This window comes from Gasterosteus aculeatus, chromosome X, assembly GCF_964276395.1.
Source record: "Gasterosteus aculeatus chromosome X, fGasAcu3.hap1.1, whole genome shotgun sequence".
Taxonomy (NCBI): Eukaryota; Metazoa; Chordata; class Actinopteri; order Perciformes; family Gasterosteidae; genus Gasterosteus; species Gasterosteus aculeatus.
Genome location: NC_135698.1, coordinates 8,317,178 through 8,334,636, shown reverse-complemented (window position 1 = coordinate 8,334,636; position 17,459 = coordinate 8,317,178). Strand labels below are relative to the sequence as shown.

The following is a 17,459-nucleotide window of genomic DNA, read 5'->3' as shown; positions in this document are numbered from 1 at the left end:
TTCACTTGGGGGGCGGGGCAGGGACATCCAGGGTTTGGGTTTCCTCTCTTCCCGGGGGGGGATTTGGCAGACACAGGGTAATTTGTAGTGAAATTTCCAAAGCAGTTTGTTTTGCAGGTGGCTGAGAACGAAGGCAGGGCGTGGTGGGGAATGAGAGAAGCAATTTGCTCTCCGTGGGCTGTGAATGTGTGTATTGTTGCACAGCAGTGCAGGCTTAGTGTTGTAGCAGTGTGTGCTGTGTGCTGTGGTCAGGGCTGGACTGATGGATGGGAGGCAGCAGCAAGCGCACGCGTTCACAGACCAAGTGGTTGTTCAAAAAGATTGCAATAAAATGCCGTTTTTTATTTGATGCGTTTGGTAAGGTGGTGGGGACGAGGGGGGGGGACTCAGCCAGTATGTGACAAAGGACCATGAGACTGTATCGGACGGTCCTCGCCAGAAGACATTTTAGTCTCATGTGTTTCGGAGTGGATTTCTTTAAAAAACGCTTCTCTTTGAATACGCAGCCAGCGTTTCAAGGTGTAAATCCACGCCAGATGTTACAGCACCACTTCAAGAACACACAAGGTGAAAGGGAAAGAGCTATGAGTTCTTAATTTGGTTTTTATCAGCATACATCTTCAGTCTTATGAGAAACATGTTTGTGCTTTGAAAACCGAATGCAACAGAATATTAGATAAAGAAATATTATATCAGGGAAGATCTAACCATCAAAGGGGGATTTTTTTTTTTAATAAAGCAGCGTTGGAGTAGAATAATAATGTTTAATATATAGGAGGCGTGCTTGTATGTTATCCCTTAAGTCTGACTGTGTAAATAAGGGCTCATCTGGAGACACAGCCGGCCGCAGAATGTGACGTTCTGTCACTCGTGTTCCTGGAGGTGCGGCTGTTTTTCTTCCGCCCCCCCCCCCCCCCCCCCCCCGTGGAGGAACCAATTGTGCAGCACCTGTTTTACATTCCAACCGGAGTTTGAAGGGTCTTCACCCGAGAGACGCTTTCAGTCAAACTACACAGATGGAGAGTATGAAGAGGGAGGGAGAGTAATGTAGTCTTTCATTATTATTCTCTCCTGAATCCTTGAGTCTCCAAGACATCATGTGTGAGCCGTACAACCCGCACAATGAACATTTACAATACAAACTCTCCGTTATAGTAACGATTTTACTGTAATAATGAGATTTAACTGTAAGTTACATTATATGTTTAAATTATTAAATAGATTATAATAGATTTACAAGGACATATAATGATGATTATTTATGAACACTGAAAATTGTGCAACTTAAAAGATGTATTCATGAAGAAATGTCCCACAGTACTATACATATTTATGTTATTCATAAAACAAACAATATCAGGATGAAAGCGCTTTACAGACATTTAAGGTAAAATTGGCAAATTGACAAGAATTGTTAGAATTGTGATGGAATCAGGCAACGCATGATCTAATGTGCGTCTAATGTAGCATATGTTGTTGATATCTGCAGCTGGCCCCAGACATTCCTACAAGAACTTTAATACTGTGAGACATTACACATCAAAAATAATAATATCAAGACATAAATGAAATGTTTGGCTTGCCCAGTTCTTGACGCAATTATTTTTGTCTATTTATTGACAAACAAACAACATAGGGTCCGGATTATTAGAAATATACATATATATGCACACATATGCAAATCCTATTCTTTTAATGCTGCTTTTTTATACGTTTTTTTCAAGCTGTCTAACAGTTTCTCTTGAAGTGACCGTGATATACTGTTGTACAAAGACATCATTTACTCCCTTATTAGTAATTATTCAACCTTATTCATTGTTACAACTTGATAGTATATTAATAGTAATATGTTGTAAGAGACATAATACTCAAACTGCTCTGATAATCTACAAATACCCTGGTATTTAAATCCTTTCAAACTGCTGTTGACATCGACTCCGGGTTTCTTGTTCTTCCTGAAGGTTAAGTTTTCCATTTTTATTTTCTGAGAGAAAGCAATAAATTGGAATGTTTCTTTGCCAATGTGTCTCAAGTAAGATTTTTGTTAATCTTTGTTAAGAATTCAAATACCAGTCAAGTCTAACTGTATCTTATCTTACAGTAATGCTGTTGCATATAAACTTACACTCCATTGTGTCCATGTGGCTGCAAAGGGACAATGTGAGATGTTGGCAGGGGGAGAGAATCCACGGAGACAGGCATGGATGAGGAGAGGATAATGGGTTGGACATGCTTCTCTAAATCACTGGATGCAACTCAACTGAGCACCTGCTTGGCTGCAATAGCACAACAAGACGTAAACAGGGTGCTCAATGTGGTTTCTCAATGCCCTGATAGTATTTTAACCCTTTATCTGCCACCTTTAAAGTGACCTAATGGCTTCACTTGCAGAAAAACGTTCAGTTGCGCTTAAACAAAGATTTGCAGTTTGTCATGTTACAATGAAGCTATAAATGAAGCTACACAATATATCGATAGATTATGATTAACAATGCACCATCGAATCCATTCTATACATTCAAATTAATTATGAGGACATTACAAGAGGTAATCAGGTGTAAATTGGTTGAAAGGACACTGAGTGGATTGAGATTTTCATTTTCTCTTCCTCTATTTTCTAGATGCTTGTAGATAAACAACAGACAAAGAATCTTCCCTTTTCTATTGTGCGCCTTTGAGATCCACTTCACGGCCGTCATACGGATTCAAGCCTCTGTATCTGGGCTGCAGAAGCGTGTGCTAAACAGTCCTCCAGTCTCGGGCACAGTTTATTCCATCACTCCTGGCAGATAATTCGCAGATCCCCACTGCCAGAGGAACGCTATTGAAACTGGATGGGTTTTCAACTGGAGCTGGAATGCCTCTCGCACACTGGTGGAGGATTATTGTTATTAAAATATATTTTCAGTTCCGCGGTTTGATTTTGGACACAAGGACCTTTGGGGGGTTTTAGGTATGAAAGGGAGGATAATACATAAATTATGTACGCTGTGGCAATCGTTAATGAAATGAAAATCCTCCTATGCCGCCACCACGAGTGAATTGTTTGCAAAAACTGAAACAATGTTGTGGAGTATATTGTTAAAACATAATATAGCAGTGATCATTCCAGGAGATAAACATGTCTGAAAGACGACATGGGTACTTAGAACCACTTGCTGCTGGACTCCACAAAGTCGGCCTGCAGATCGCAGGTTGCCGGGCTCAGTACACAGCTCATCCCTCTGAAGTACTCGAAAACATTCAAAGCACGACGCGCCGCAAGATGCCAAATTTCCTGCCTTGCCCAGATGTTCCCGTGCAGATATTCTCAAAGGACGCTTGCAAAGCAAAAGTTATCTGCCCACTAAAGCTGCAATCTGCTTGCTGTTTGCTCACACGGCCGAGCAAGAGACGCGTTTGAAAGTCCCAATTTAAACACAGTTCCCACAAGGCCAAAATGAATAAATAGACCTTTTTCAACTTCATTTTTTAAAATAAATAAAACCATACCTTCCAGTCTGAATATATGTGAATGTGTTATAGAGTACGGGTGGATGATGATGGAGACAGATAGATGGATAGAAATAAAAGCACACAGCGAACAAGCCCCCCATCGCTGGGCTCTCACAGCTGCCAAACGTGGGGGGAGCGCTTGTCGGCCGTTCTCTTTGGTGAGTGGCTGCTGATTCAAGGCCAGATGAAGGCACGGCGACAGGCTGAAGACTGAATTGTAACCGTGCCGATGATTTGGCATTGGGGAGACATAAGAGAACTGGCCGCAGAAGGACTAAAGTAAGACCTTTCACTTCAAAAAGCAATCTTATGATGGCAATTTACCCCTGAATTTTACCCATTTTTATTTCAGAGATGCTGCATCAAGTGTGTTTGTGTGTGCGCCGTCGGGTCCATTGGTCTTTATCCACACGAGCAGATCTTGATCCTCTATTAGTCATAACGTCATGATCCAACATTACTACAGTAAAACTCATGCCCTCTGGAGAATTTGTGGAAACCTTCTGACTGAGCATTGGAAATATTAAAGTAGGTCAATAATGTGTGTTATTTTGGGATGATAATATCCTTTTGTCACTGGATTAAGGATTCAATCTACTGAGGAACCTTTCCTCAACATCTTCAGAGAGCTTTATCAGCTCTGATGAAGGGTGTCACATAGAATATCTCGTATCTCAGTAACTCAGTTAGTAATCGAGCCAATGGAATCAATCAAAGACTTTTCAACTATGCGTGTAGTTGGGCGCCACTTTAGCAGTCCCATGATAGCGATCGGGATTAGGGGAATATGCCTCTTCTCCCTCCGCCTCTCAGCTCTGTGATAAACAGACTCGTGTACAGAGAAAGATCATAGACGGCTTCAGATGTGTGTGGCGGTCTCACTTAATGCTGCTAAATACACAAGCCCCAAGAGTCAAACATACTTTTCTGTTTTTTCTGCAATTGAAGGATTAAAAAGTTAATGGTGTAAGTGTTTTCCTTTGACCAAAAGGCTTAAAGTTAACGGCGTAGACGTGTAAGTGGCCACATCTTCCAAACAAATAGGAGGCTCATTTAACTCACTGTATGTATATTTTTAAAAACAGCAGTGCAAGAATATATGCCTCGTTTGACCAAACTGTGATATAATCTCCACATGTGCCGTTCGTTGGCTTGTGCTGTGTTTACTGTGCAGGTCAACTGGGTGCTGTATGATCTGTTTTAATCACTTGTTTATTGGATTAATTACAAAGTGGCAAAAATAAGAAAAAATACTTCAGTTGTAGCAACTCACTTTAAAACAGAACTACTGTAAGTTGTATTACAAGACCGGTGGGATCTGATATCAGCAGCTACTGGGCAACACATACACCGTTTTCACACGCTAATGATAATTCAATTTCTTTAAGTAACTAATATTCGCATTGCACGTTGAAATATTAAATGTGTTCTTTTAAGTGGAGATATTATATTAGTTAGTTATATTAGTTATATTTGATGTGTGGTGACACACCGAGTTCTTTAATTTAAGTCTGATATAAATCACACACAAATCTTTCACCCACTGGAATTGATGTGCTTTTCTTCCTGTTGATGTGTTTTTCTGACCTGATCGGTGCTTCAATGGATACAACCGCCGTGGAGGAAGACAAGGGTGCTCTGTGTGTGTGTGTGTGTGGGGGGTACTGGTGTTAAAGTGATGACAATGAAGCCCAACAACACACTGTAACATGATGCAAAAAGTCAGACTTTGCAAATGTGGTAAGCCACTTGAATCAGTGGGTAGGGAGTGTTTAGCTCCATGAACAGTAACTACCACCTTGTACTTTTACAGCTGTGTCAGTGAAGCGGCCATTGAGTCTTTCAGTCAGTGAAACTCTCACCAGAAAGCAGTAATTAAGGGCTTTTCAGACGATTAACCTGGGATTAGTTCAAGGACATTACCTTCACAATGCAGTTTACCTTGACTCTAGAGACGGCAATATCAGGTCAGTGGCCTTGCTCTAAAAAAAAATTTGTAACTATTGAATGGATTGCTGTGGACCGATTTAGACATTCCGGCCCCCCAGAGGAGGAACACTACTAACTTTGGTGGTTGAATAATAGAACGCTTGTAAAAGCATTGCCTTTTGTGTAAGGTAACATCTGGCTACATTGCTTTTGGTTAAAGAAATATGGTTTTGGGGCCGAGGGTGCCACATGTGTACAGACTGTAAAACCCTCTGAGGCAGATTTGTAATCTGTGATTTTGAGCTACACAGCGTGAATTGGATGGAAATGACGGTGTTCGTTACCGGGTGCTATTATCACTGATTAGTGTAGGATGCAGCTCAAAGCACAACTGAGCTTAAGTACATGCTCATAGAGCTGCTTGCACGGCTGTTTTAAATACGATACCATCCAGTGCTTTTTGCTGTAATTTGTTTTTTTAATTCACTCAACCCCATTGTGCATTGTCTACGGTCCATATTTTAGTCAGCGATCACCCGTCCTTTTCTACCAAGATGTCTGTGAACTTACAATCGTCTTTTAGGGATGCTCAAGTCATTTAAGGAGGATTTACACTTGTTTTTATGTGTCTTAGCAATACAAAATAAAGCTCTGAACCTATCCAAGCTTGAAGAACAAATAGAGCTTGCCGTTTACAGCTTGTTGTCACCATTTGGTTCACCAGGTCCCGTCAGGTCTTACCTTTAAACCCGCCTTGGCACGGCAATGAGTGAGTGACAACGGCCTCCCGGGGATAAGAGCAGAGCCGGAGGAAGGACTGTGTACGCACATGTCCCTGCATCTGTCTGTGGAGGTGATGAGTGAGAATCAAGCCCGAGGGGGATCACGTCACCACAAAGATAGCCACCATCGCCTAGCAACCTCAGCCCTTCAGGCCCACCGCAGGAAGGGCAAAGTGAAAGATGATCCTCTTTTCTAGCAGACAAAAACTTGAAATGTGATAAATATGTTGTGTTCCTTTGATGTCTTTAAAGGGGAAAATGTGGTGATTCTGCTAATGATTATCTCGGAAAAGAAATCCCTCAAAAAGACAACAAAACAATAAATTAATCCAAGTAATAGCTAGAGACTGGTATAGATTATTTATTGTTAAAAAATAATTGACAATACTGGACGGTACCATGTGCACCGCACTGCTTACGTTAATACTGGCCAGCACACCAAAACAGCCATTGAAAATAACCCACAACAAGTTCCATTTTTAACCCAGTTTAACCCCAGTGTCCATATTTTTTAGGAAAGGTTCATTCTGATGTGTTTTTGTATTGAGCATCGCTGTAGGATCTGTTAAATACCACAAAGCTGTATGTAATACATGAATTAGAGCATCATTATGTTTTCTAAAAGGAGCGCTTACCAGCTGTCACTCGACTCACAGCCGACTGCGTCCAGCTCATTTCAATCGGGCTACTCGACAAATTATTGTCTTCCTGCGAGACACCCCCGACGAGGCCCGACAGCGCTGCAGGTGGGTTGGGCCTGAAATTACTTTGTTTAAACTTGCCAGATTGGAATGGAGATTTTTAAGAAGGATCTGTCCTCATTTCCTGTGCTGTGCAAACCCACAGAGATTTACACCTTAAATTGCTGCGTGTCGGCTTTCATTTTAGCAAAGGGGACAATAGCGAAAACCTTGTTCAAATAAGCTTCTGGTGTTCACAGGTATTGATTGTGTACTTATCTTTTCTCCCCTGGGTTACATTGATTTGAAGGAGCTGTTTAAGGTTGAATGCAGAGAGACAGGCACATTGAGAACGAGACTAAACCACTTTAATGGTGGAGGATATTCAAATTGATGTTTTCACCATTGAATACCAAATGCAACCCAGTATTTGTTGTTTTCATGTAATATTTATTTTTATTGTTGTATTGTATTCTATCCACGTGTCAGTGCACTCTGCCCTTTTTCATTTTATAGTTACTGTTTGTGCGTCTTATTCATTGTACCTTTATTTTACAATATATAATATATAACTAGCTTTAAAGGTTACTTATCTATGTGTCTGCTGCAAAGCAATTTTCCTGCCTGGGATTAAAATACCAAACTGACATTTTGACACCACAGTGCTTCCACTTCAACTGACATTTTAACGGCACTCACCGCCTTCTTTTCTATTGAGATTTCATTCTTCAAGTCTTCAGCTCCTCTAACTTTCTATGTTGATACGTGATTTAGCACGTAAAGTTTAGCTGACACTTTATTGCCATTCACCATTTTATACACTGACTTCAGGCAGCGCTTACTGACAGCTTATCTGACAATTCAGCCCATTTTTATCTTTAAACCATTTACGCTATTGATGATCGACATGTAAAGGTGCCTTGGTTATTAAAGGGCCCAAAAAGTCCATATTAAATTAGTTGAATTTACTTTTTCATTTACTTCATTGCATTTGTGGCAATCAGGTCCGTCATTAACACTGATAAATAACATATATTACAAACTCTAGTTGATAACAAAGCCAATAAAGTAAAAGTTTTATCCACAATAGATGTTTTACTGGTCATTTTCTGGCCTGCTCCATTACAAGACCGACTTACCAACGAAGAATAGATGAACATTTTAAATAACACTGAAATTGTGATGCTGCATTCATTCTTGTACTGTTCTTTCACGAGATGCTATTCCTGTTTGAATAAATGTCATGCATGTATTAATGATTGTACATTTACCTTTACTATAAAGTGTTACCAAGGCAACTCAGTGTTTTGCCATTTTCACAGGTGTCAAGATTGGTATCAGTCAAGAGAATGTAAAGCTTTAAAACTTTCCTGGAGCATTATGCCGGCTTCAATAGTCTTTCCCCCCAATTTGTTCAGAGGACAAAGGGCAATGATGCACATTCCTGGGAGCAGCAGCGGAGAAGCATTCCAACCACTATTTGTAATTGTTCACAGCTGTAGGCAGCCTGCTTTCTATTTGTCACATTCACGGGTCAAGCGTTACCATATTTTTCACAATCACTCAAAAAAATCGAAGTAAAGCCCTGAAAGGGAAAGGTTGTATGTGCAGTTACTGCAGTAGGGGAAGCAGTGCAGCTTTTAGCCTCCCTTCTCCTTCACTTTACGTGCTCAGTTTTATGTGCTTTGTTATTGTCAGGATGTACCCGCCATTTATTTGTCTAAGCGAAGGGATGTAAATAATAATACATTATTTAGGATTTCCCTGACACTTAACAGCACGAGGAGAAAATTGCGTCTCACTCAAACATCAGCATTCAGTTTCGGAGCATCTGGGATTAGAATAAAATCTCTGAGAGTTACTACTAATTTGACTGCTTGCAATAAATATATATATTTAATACGTTAACTAAAAGCCTCTATTCGAGGAAAAGTGTTTTCCAGTAACTCTCTCCAGAACCACATGATTAAAAATATGATTGTGTATGTCTGTTTGTGGTTGCACAGATCAGATCAGTTCTATGTACACTATGTGCTTGTTCTGTGAGTTGTCCACTTGAGAATAGAGCGAAAAAACTGCCATCTTCATTTGTTTCTAATGACAATCTGCGGAGCATCCAAAGAAGACACCTTAATGTCGTTTTTTTTCCAGTCAACAGTTTTCCAAAAGACAATTTGTTTTGGAGAGCTAAATTATCTTTTCAATGTCCATTGTTTTAAAAAGCAACAACAAACACGAGAGACTAATGCGGAGGAACTGAGATCCGCTGGAGCATAAAACCTCAGTCATCTCGGCCAAGTAAATCGGTTTGCGCAAACCACTAAATTACAGTTTTTAGGCTTGTGGGCAGGGGAATGTGAGTGATGTTTTTTTCTTGTGGACCGTGGCTGTGTTTTCTGGAACCACAGACCTAAGAGATGTCTGCTGCCTGCAGAGGGCTCTGCAGCTCCTACGGTCTCCTGCTGGCTTTAACCCAGTAACACTGTTTGTTGTCACCAGCTTACGAAAAGCTTCAACTGCACTTGGATTCCATTTTTGCAGCGGTGCTCCTTTTGTCATGTGCGTTATTAGCAGTGGTGTGCGAGTGACAAAGGGTTTTACTCGACAAAAGACCCAAACTCCAAACTATCTGATGGTCTTCAAAGATGTTGTGTTGTTTTTGTGTTTTGACAGCGTGATAAATATGCTCCTCTCTTTTGAAGCTCACCTTCACACATTGAACCGTTTTATTTATTTTTCCAAAGCAGCAGTTGTACTATTTAGCTACCTCACTGAGTGTGATTTGAGTTTACCTATAAATAAGTGCGTGCGCAGAGCTGTGTGCTGTTGCAGTGTTGCGGTTTTCGCAGTGCAACCCCCCCCCCCCCCCCCCCCCCCAGTTCGGTCTGAACTGAAACAGCTGCCTCGCCTGCTTTGCCTCCAGCTGCTTCCAAATTGTCCCATCATTAAGCTATTATGTGTTTACAACCACAGCATCGAGCAGGCCCACTAGGTGCTGGAAGCCCTGATGATCCTCCTCATTCGAAATGGATCATTATCCCGGCTTCCAATTAAACAGCTTTTGCCACACTGTGATTAGCCGCGCCGCAATCGGGAGCACTATCCTACCCGAGCAGGAATCAGGGTATCAGGCGATACTATCCAAATGGCCTGGATATGTCACTTTGACAAGCTCCCATCAACAGAGAATAATCCTCAACACGCCTGTGATCAGGCATATCTACATGACACAGGGTTTTCATGTATACTGCAATTAAAGGGACAATAATATTTGAAGAACTGTGAGTTGCTGCTCCTCTAATGCTTAGGCGTCCTATGTTTTTTGGATTTTTATTCCTCCTCTCAGGCTGCTGAGCTCTGGAGCTGTTGGACAGCGGCCACGCGTTGATCTCATTTGGACGGGCTTTTGCCTGGGACGAGTCCAAACCCAAACAGCCGAGGGAAGGACCACAACAGGGTGAAAGTAATTCTCTTGCAATCCTGCCACACTGTGCATGCAGGTTACAGACATCAAGCAACTTGTATCGTTCATGATGATCGTTATTACTTTATTTAGCTTGTAATGGTTCATTTAACTGATACCCATATCTACCCATATCTCCCATGTTTTGCTCCCCTCTGCAGTAGTTATACTGTCATTTAGCGTTTAACGCCAAATAAACTGAGTTTATCTTTGTCAAAAAAAACTCCAGCCCCAAAAAGCCTCTGGTTTGTGTTATGACGACGCTGCTCTGAGACGAAGCTTGTGTACAACGAAATCAACGGAAGTTAGCAGCTTTTAAGAATTGGATGCATTCACTGCGTGCATGTTTCTCATTAACTACAATTACAGAATAATAATACTGTACTTTAGTCTGTTGCACACATTCCAGATGTGCCGATTTCAGTCTATTAACCGAAATAAGGCAATTGAAAAACAGCACCGAGCGACACAGGCGTCTCTATTGTGTTCCTTAGTTAAGCTTACTGTTGTCATTGCTGTTCCTCGTCCTCGTGGACGGCGTCGCTTCAGTTTTGATGTTAGTGCAAATGGAACATTACAGCAATCTTTTTCCACTTGCAAATATCTTATTCTGGATAATATTTCATAGAAGTGTTTATATTGGCATTTTTCAAGAGAAACCTTTCTATTCCTGCAGTTTATGGGGGGAAAATCCCTGAATGGTGCTGACCTAAGCAGGACGATTGAGGGCCACTGCTGATGTGAATAATGAAAAATATTGCTTCAGGGTAAAGCTGTGGTGTTTGACAGGAGACTGTAATTTAAATAGACAGGATGCACCAAACGGACCTGAGAACCCCACAATACAAAAGTGATGCAAATATCATTTTGATAGAGGTTTTGCGGAAAATTGAATATGTTCAAATCAAAAAGTGTTTATCACCATGGGAACTTGAATGTACTCGGCAAATATCTCATTAATCGGCTCGGCGTGGCATGAAGGTGGGGCTTGAGGAAAGATCAGGCAGTGTGCAATTAAAAGGGCTCATCCTCTGGGGTCATGAATAACCTCCGTAGATCGTACGCTGGCTGTTATTTAAGTATCAAAAAGGAATGTTAGCGGAAAAAAAAGGTTGAGCCTGGTTGTAGATAAAAGATCAAACAGCATCAGGAACTTCAGTTCAGTTCAGTTCAGTTGTTGATTTATCTGATGTGTCTTTTTGCTTGTGAAAGATGGAATGGTTCTCAAGGTGCAATTTGAAAGGATAGATGTTTTTACATTACAAATCCTGTAGTAAAATGTTGGAAATGAAACAAACAAACCACAAATGTGTTTGTGTCACCCCACGGAAAGCTTGCAAAGCAACAGGTCGCTTTCTTTATCTGCCATCTGTTTGGAGGAAGGCAGCCGAAAATACCAATTTTGAATCACGAAGCCAAGTTCACGCTCAACTGGCTGCACGAGGATAACATCAGATGTGCAGTCCTGCAGCTTTATGGCTTACCGCCTGATGTGGTTCAGACGCGGTCGCTATCTTTTGCTGCATGGAATACGTACTTAAGGAGGCTTTTAATTAATATTATTTTTCTCTCATTAGTGTAAGGTAATTATTACTGCTGTCTTATCAGCCATTTGTTTTTGAGTGTAGCACACCTCAGTGAGGTTTCCCCAAAGATCCAATTATAACGTTAGCTCACACTTGGTCAACTAACTACCTAGGATTTATGCCATTCAGGAGTTGAGTCAGTTTTATGCATCACAAATCAGTTGTCCTCAGGAGGCTTTACAATCTGCACCGAAAACAACACCTTCCACTTGTGATTTGAATGAGGAAAAATCGTAACATGGAAATATTAAAGATTTTAGTTTAAATAAATGTCTTTTAAGCCCCGTAATTGAGCCTATTCCAGCGACTCCATTTCTAGTCAAATAGAGTCATATTTATATATTTTCAGTATTACAAACTACGTCAACAATCCCAGAAGAAAATCTGGGTACACAATTCTGGAGTTCAGTATCGCAGAAAGACAGAAGGCTAAACTCAATTCCAGTGATTTTACTCAAATAGGTAATATTTTTACATCCGCCAACTGAGAGCAGCTGAGGAAGAATCAGCAGCATCTAGATTTAGAACAACAAAGCCATTAATTAATGAGGTTTTTGTGTATTGTGATATATACTTCTTTATTGCACTTGTTGTGCTTGTTGTTCAGTTATTTGTGCACAACATTGAATACACGTCAACATATACTATGATGCAACTACAGTACATCTTTTGTTTTATTAAACATTCCTGGTCATACAGTCACACTGTTGACTCGGCGCGCGTGAGTCACTGTTTGCAGAAATCCTCTCTCTATTATTGCCTTCTTCTTTTCCCAGGTGTCTTATTGAAAGAGGATCCACATGCTCGGGGCAAATCGAATTTAGTGCTCTGCTGTAGGAAGTGATTGGCGATGGATTAGATGGTATTAGGTAACAAAAGACTTGAATTAACTTGCTGTCAAATCAATAACAGTCTCCCTCTCCTCCTCTCTCCATGGCCCACTCGTTCTGTGTGTATTTTCCTTACATACTGTCTATATATACATAGATATAGATATATATGTACATACATAGCAGAGGTTCCTAACATGCAAGATGACAGTAACCCCTGGTTGCAGGGATGGAGCTTTAACACACGTTAATTTCCATCTCACTGCTACTGTGACTTTATTTTAAAAGTCACACTACATCAAATGAATTCACTGCAGCCCAGGATTTTGGTAGCACACTAAACAAGTTCTACCCATAACCTTGTGTTTACATTGTGAGTCAGTGTGTGTACCTGCTGTAGGAGGAATGTGTGTATCTGTGTGTGAGCCTGTCATTGTGTATCAGTGTGCACTCATAGGTCAGACCTGCTTATTCTTTCAGCAGCGTGTTTGGTGAGAACACTAATCTGGAGCTGCCAGAGTTTCTCTGCCGAGCTACAACATTTAAATGACCTTGCTACAAAAGTGACTTTCATGCAAAGGTCCATCTTGTTTATTTGAGAAAAATGTGACATTCAGGGGTCATATGAGGCCTTTTTTAGGAAAAGAGTCGTGAGACTTTGGGCCGGTTTCGGAGACAAGGCTCAAGCCTAGTCCCAGACTAAAATGCTGTTTGAGCTGGCTTAACTGAAATTCACTTGCACAGACGTAGCTTAAAATACTCGTGGATTAAGCCTGTTCTGGATTAAACAAAGCCGATTGCAAAATTGAGCATTAGAGCTACTCCAGGACTAAATTGGACTGAATTGAAGCTTAAACTAATCTGCCAAGGAGGCAGGTTTAACTCCCGCTTAGTAGGCTAGGCTACTGTTTGTGAAACTGAGCTTGGATTGTTTGGGAGCATGGACTATTTGGAATATCTAAATGAGGACCAACATGCACGACAAAGGCCAGCCAGACGAATACTGCTGGATAGGAGTGATCCATTGAATCAGTTTGATGAAATAACTTTTCGAGACCGCTTTCGTATGCACAAGGAAAATGCATTGGAGATAATTACTTTGCTTGAGCCTAGACTTTCCTCTCTGTCTCAAAGAGGAAGGCCTGTGTCCAATCAACTGCAAGTTCTGATCACTTTGAGGTTCTTGGCATGTGGAATCTTTCATCGTGAAACTGGTGATTTGTGTGGTGTCAGTGAACCAACTGTATGTAGAATAGTTCACAAAGTCTGCAGTGCCATTTGTGAACTGAGGAGTCTTTACATCAAGTTCCCTGATGCTGCTGGGCAAGCCAACTATAAAGTGCAATTCTATGAATATGGGCACTTTCCAGGAGTGATTGGCTGTATAGACGGATGTCATGTTCCCATCAAGTGTCCATCAACTCCTGATGCAGAGGAATACAGGAATCGTAAGAACTGTTTTTCAATCAATGTTCAGGGTGTATGCACTCCTAATTTGGAGTTTTCAAACATTGTTGCCCGTTGGAAAGGTGCAACCCATGATTCAAGGATTTTTCTCAACTCTTCATTGTGTGCACAATTTGAGAGTGGACAACATAGTGGACTACTACTTGGTGATAGTGGATATGGTCAGAGTAACTATTTATTCACACCACATCTAAATCCCACAACAGCTGAGCAGCAAAGGTACAACAGAGCTCATATCCGTACTAGAGGGATGATCGAGCGTATGTTTGGAGTATGGAAAACTCGATTCCAGTGCTTACGAAATACGATTCGTTTCAAGCCAAGAAGATGCTGCAAAGTGATCATTGCTACAGCTGTGCTGCACAACTACCTGAAGCAGCATGGCTGTCCTGACCTGCCAATGGAAGATCAGGATGATGCAGATGTGCCCATGGTGGCAGAGGCAGCCAATGACCAGCGAGGACTTGCACACAGAGCTGCTTTCACAGTGCAGCACTTCAGCATTTAAATATGGAATGTATCCATTATGGTATGGTGGTGCTTGCATACTGTTTCTGTACAAAATTACAATAATGTAGCAAAATTAAACTAGTGAACCAAGTCGGGTAAAATGTAGTTTGTGATGATTAATACTCACTCACACGCCAAATGACAATACATTTATTTTTATTTTTCACAATTCCTCATATTCACCATGGCTACTAGTATGCAGAATTCTTTTTTGGAGCATAGCCCTCTCTCCCAATTTCATATCCAGTTCAACCTCTAGAATTCTCATTTTCATTTCATGTTCTTCTTTTAAATATTCAATTTTACGCTCATGAAATTCTCTGGCTAACTTTTCATGCATAGTTATCTTTTTTGGTCTCTGTTGGATGGTAGCAGCTTCATCTCCCAGGGGTGCCATAGCAGATGTGGAGGGTTCAGGCTCGTTGTGAACTGGCTCTTGATTGGTTTCCTCTGGAAAAAAAGACCACTGTTCCAAACTCAAATCAACTAATATGGTCCTGTAACCAATTTACTTCCTAAGGTATATTTACCATTTGTGCTCAGTTCTCCATGTTCACTGTCCAAATGGTCATTGTCTGGTATACCATCCAGAGGTTGCTGGTGCTCTATTATACCAGACAGCAAGTCACCCAATTCATCACATGTGTCCTTTATTGGTGGTCCACCACCTGTAATAAATCGCTCTCTTCTGCTTGCTGCATTCTCTTTTTTTAATCCCAGTTTAATGTTCTTCCATAGAACCTATGAAGGCAGATATCATTCATTAGTTTTCTTTTTTGATGTCACAAAAATAGTAATATGGGAAATCTGAAATACTGGTACTGATAAGGCATAATAAAAATAAGTTTGTCTCCTGATAATTTAGGTCATGGTGGAGAAATGATTGTATATTTCTTTCCCCCTCACATATAGGTATGGATTTTCCTTTGTGCAACATATCTTACTCTACCACCATGTTTAACATGCATATGCCCCTTTAAAATAGGTTACTATCCTTTTAAACAGGATATTCATTCAATGTGAATGCTACAAGCAGCAGGAGTATTGTATTTGGGTAGGCCATAAATAAGCAGGGTATAGGCAACAGGAAACAAACACATATTTTTGTGCCTAATAATGAAGATTAACTCACCTGCAGTTGTTGTACTGTTCTTGTGGTGACATCTTCATTTGCATTGAATTCTTTGCCAATTGCAGTCCAAGCACTTCTTTTCTTATGTTCAATAGCAGCAGTATGGATTTTGCTTTCAATGACTGGATGGTTCGATACAATTAGTTTTAGTAGTGCTTTTTCATGCTCACTATAATTTTTGGAGCGAATTCTCTTTGCCTCTGACATTGTGTTGTCTCAAAATTCACTGCAACAATGGTGTTTCATACTCCATTTCAGGTTTTCATGAGCACAATTGGACCAACAGCCTGTGCTTCCACTTAGTCTAATGAGGCTTGAACCAGGTGTTCTCATTAAGCTTACTCCAGGACTCCATAGTCTCAGACTAACTAAGCCAAATTTATGCCATGTTCATGCAAGCCACTTAAATAGCCAGGATTAACTAGTCTGATTTAGGCCTACTTCAGTCTTGATTTAAGCCCTGTCTCCGAAACCGGCCCTTTATGTTTTAGTGTCTGAACTTTCTCTATCCTCTGAGACCAACAAAGGTAGTAAATTACACATTCTGCGGGGACTCACAGACACATCACAAAACCCCAGTTCTCCAATCAAAAGAACAAAATGTGCAACTTGGCCACTCAGCAGTGACCAAAGCAAATGTGTTTTCAGCTAAGCCATGAGTCTCAGCCAATCTCAACTCATCTGGGCCCGTCTCACTGTGAAAATGACCTAAATATGGAGTCATGAATCATTTGAATCCTTGAAAACTAATTAAATAAATAATAGTGTGCTCGCAATTAATGTTTAATAGCAACAGGAAGAAATACAAAATCAATGTTTCTGAGATATTGAGGACAATCAATTATCACTTGTTGTTGACAAACTCACCCTCTGCACCGTGTGCCACAGGTCAGTTTCATCAGTAGTTCATTAGATGCTCAACAGTAGCAGAGGAGATTATGTTTACCAAATTATTTGTATGAACCACGGTTACAAATGCAAATAAAAATGAAGAGAGAAAGAGCAGCACGTGCAGTCTGTTGGTATATATTCATTGGGGACAGAGAAGTAAAAAAGAAGGCCACAGTGACAGATAGAAAACATATCAGCGTGTCACAGTAGACTAATGTGTGTGATCGCACCAGCAGCACACAGGAGTGAGACCCGAAGCAGAGGCCCGGATACAGAGAGATCGCACGCCGTGTTTCCATGGAAACCGGACGTGCTCCGGACAAGCGCTTATTGAAGAAGGCCGTGTCGATGTTCAGGAGCCGAGCTCGAGCAGACGTCCCCTCGACTATTCAGCTACGCAGAAAAGATTCATCTCCACAAGTTGAGTTAAAGAAAAAGCCTCCAGTATGTGGTGTGGTTCTACTTATACTGATGGGTAATAGTCTAAAACCACAAATATGTTCTGTGTGCATGGTGAACACCGTTAGAATGCTTTTGACATTTAGTTCTGGCCCAGAGTTGGAATTAACTGAATGTACGTATTTTCCATCTATCTGAGACGAACAACAATGACAAAAGGAAAGGAAGCGGCTTAAAACTCCAAAAAAGCATAAAAAGCGTGCTACATGTGTGGGTGGTAACAGTGTCAACAGAT

The 17,459-nt window shown here is 40.8% G+C and overlaps 1 long non-coding RNA gene across 1 annotated transcript; it reads right to left on the bottom strand.

The window, feature by feature from the left end:
• Positions 1-14,881: 14,881 nt before the first annotated feature.
• On the bottom strand, positions 14,882-15,838 carry LOC120825455 (uncharacterized). The gene is made up of 2 exons (XR_013451138.1): positions 15,273-15,838; positions 14,882-15,192 (listed from the first exon to the last, which is right to left on the bottom strand). It is a non-coding gene; the product is annotated as an uncharacterized LOC120825455 (long non-coding RNA).
• Positions 15,839-17,459: the final 1,621 nt, after the last annotated feature.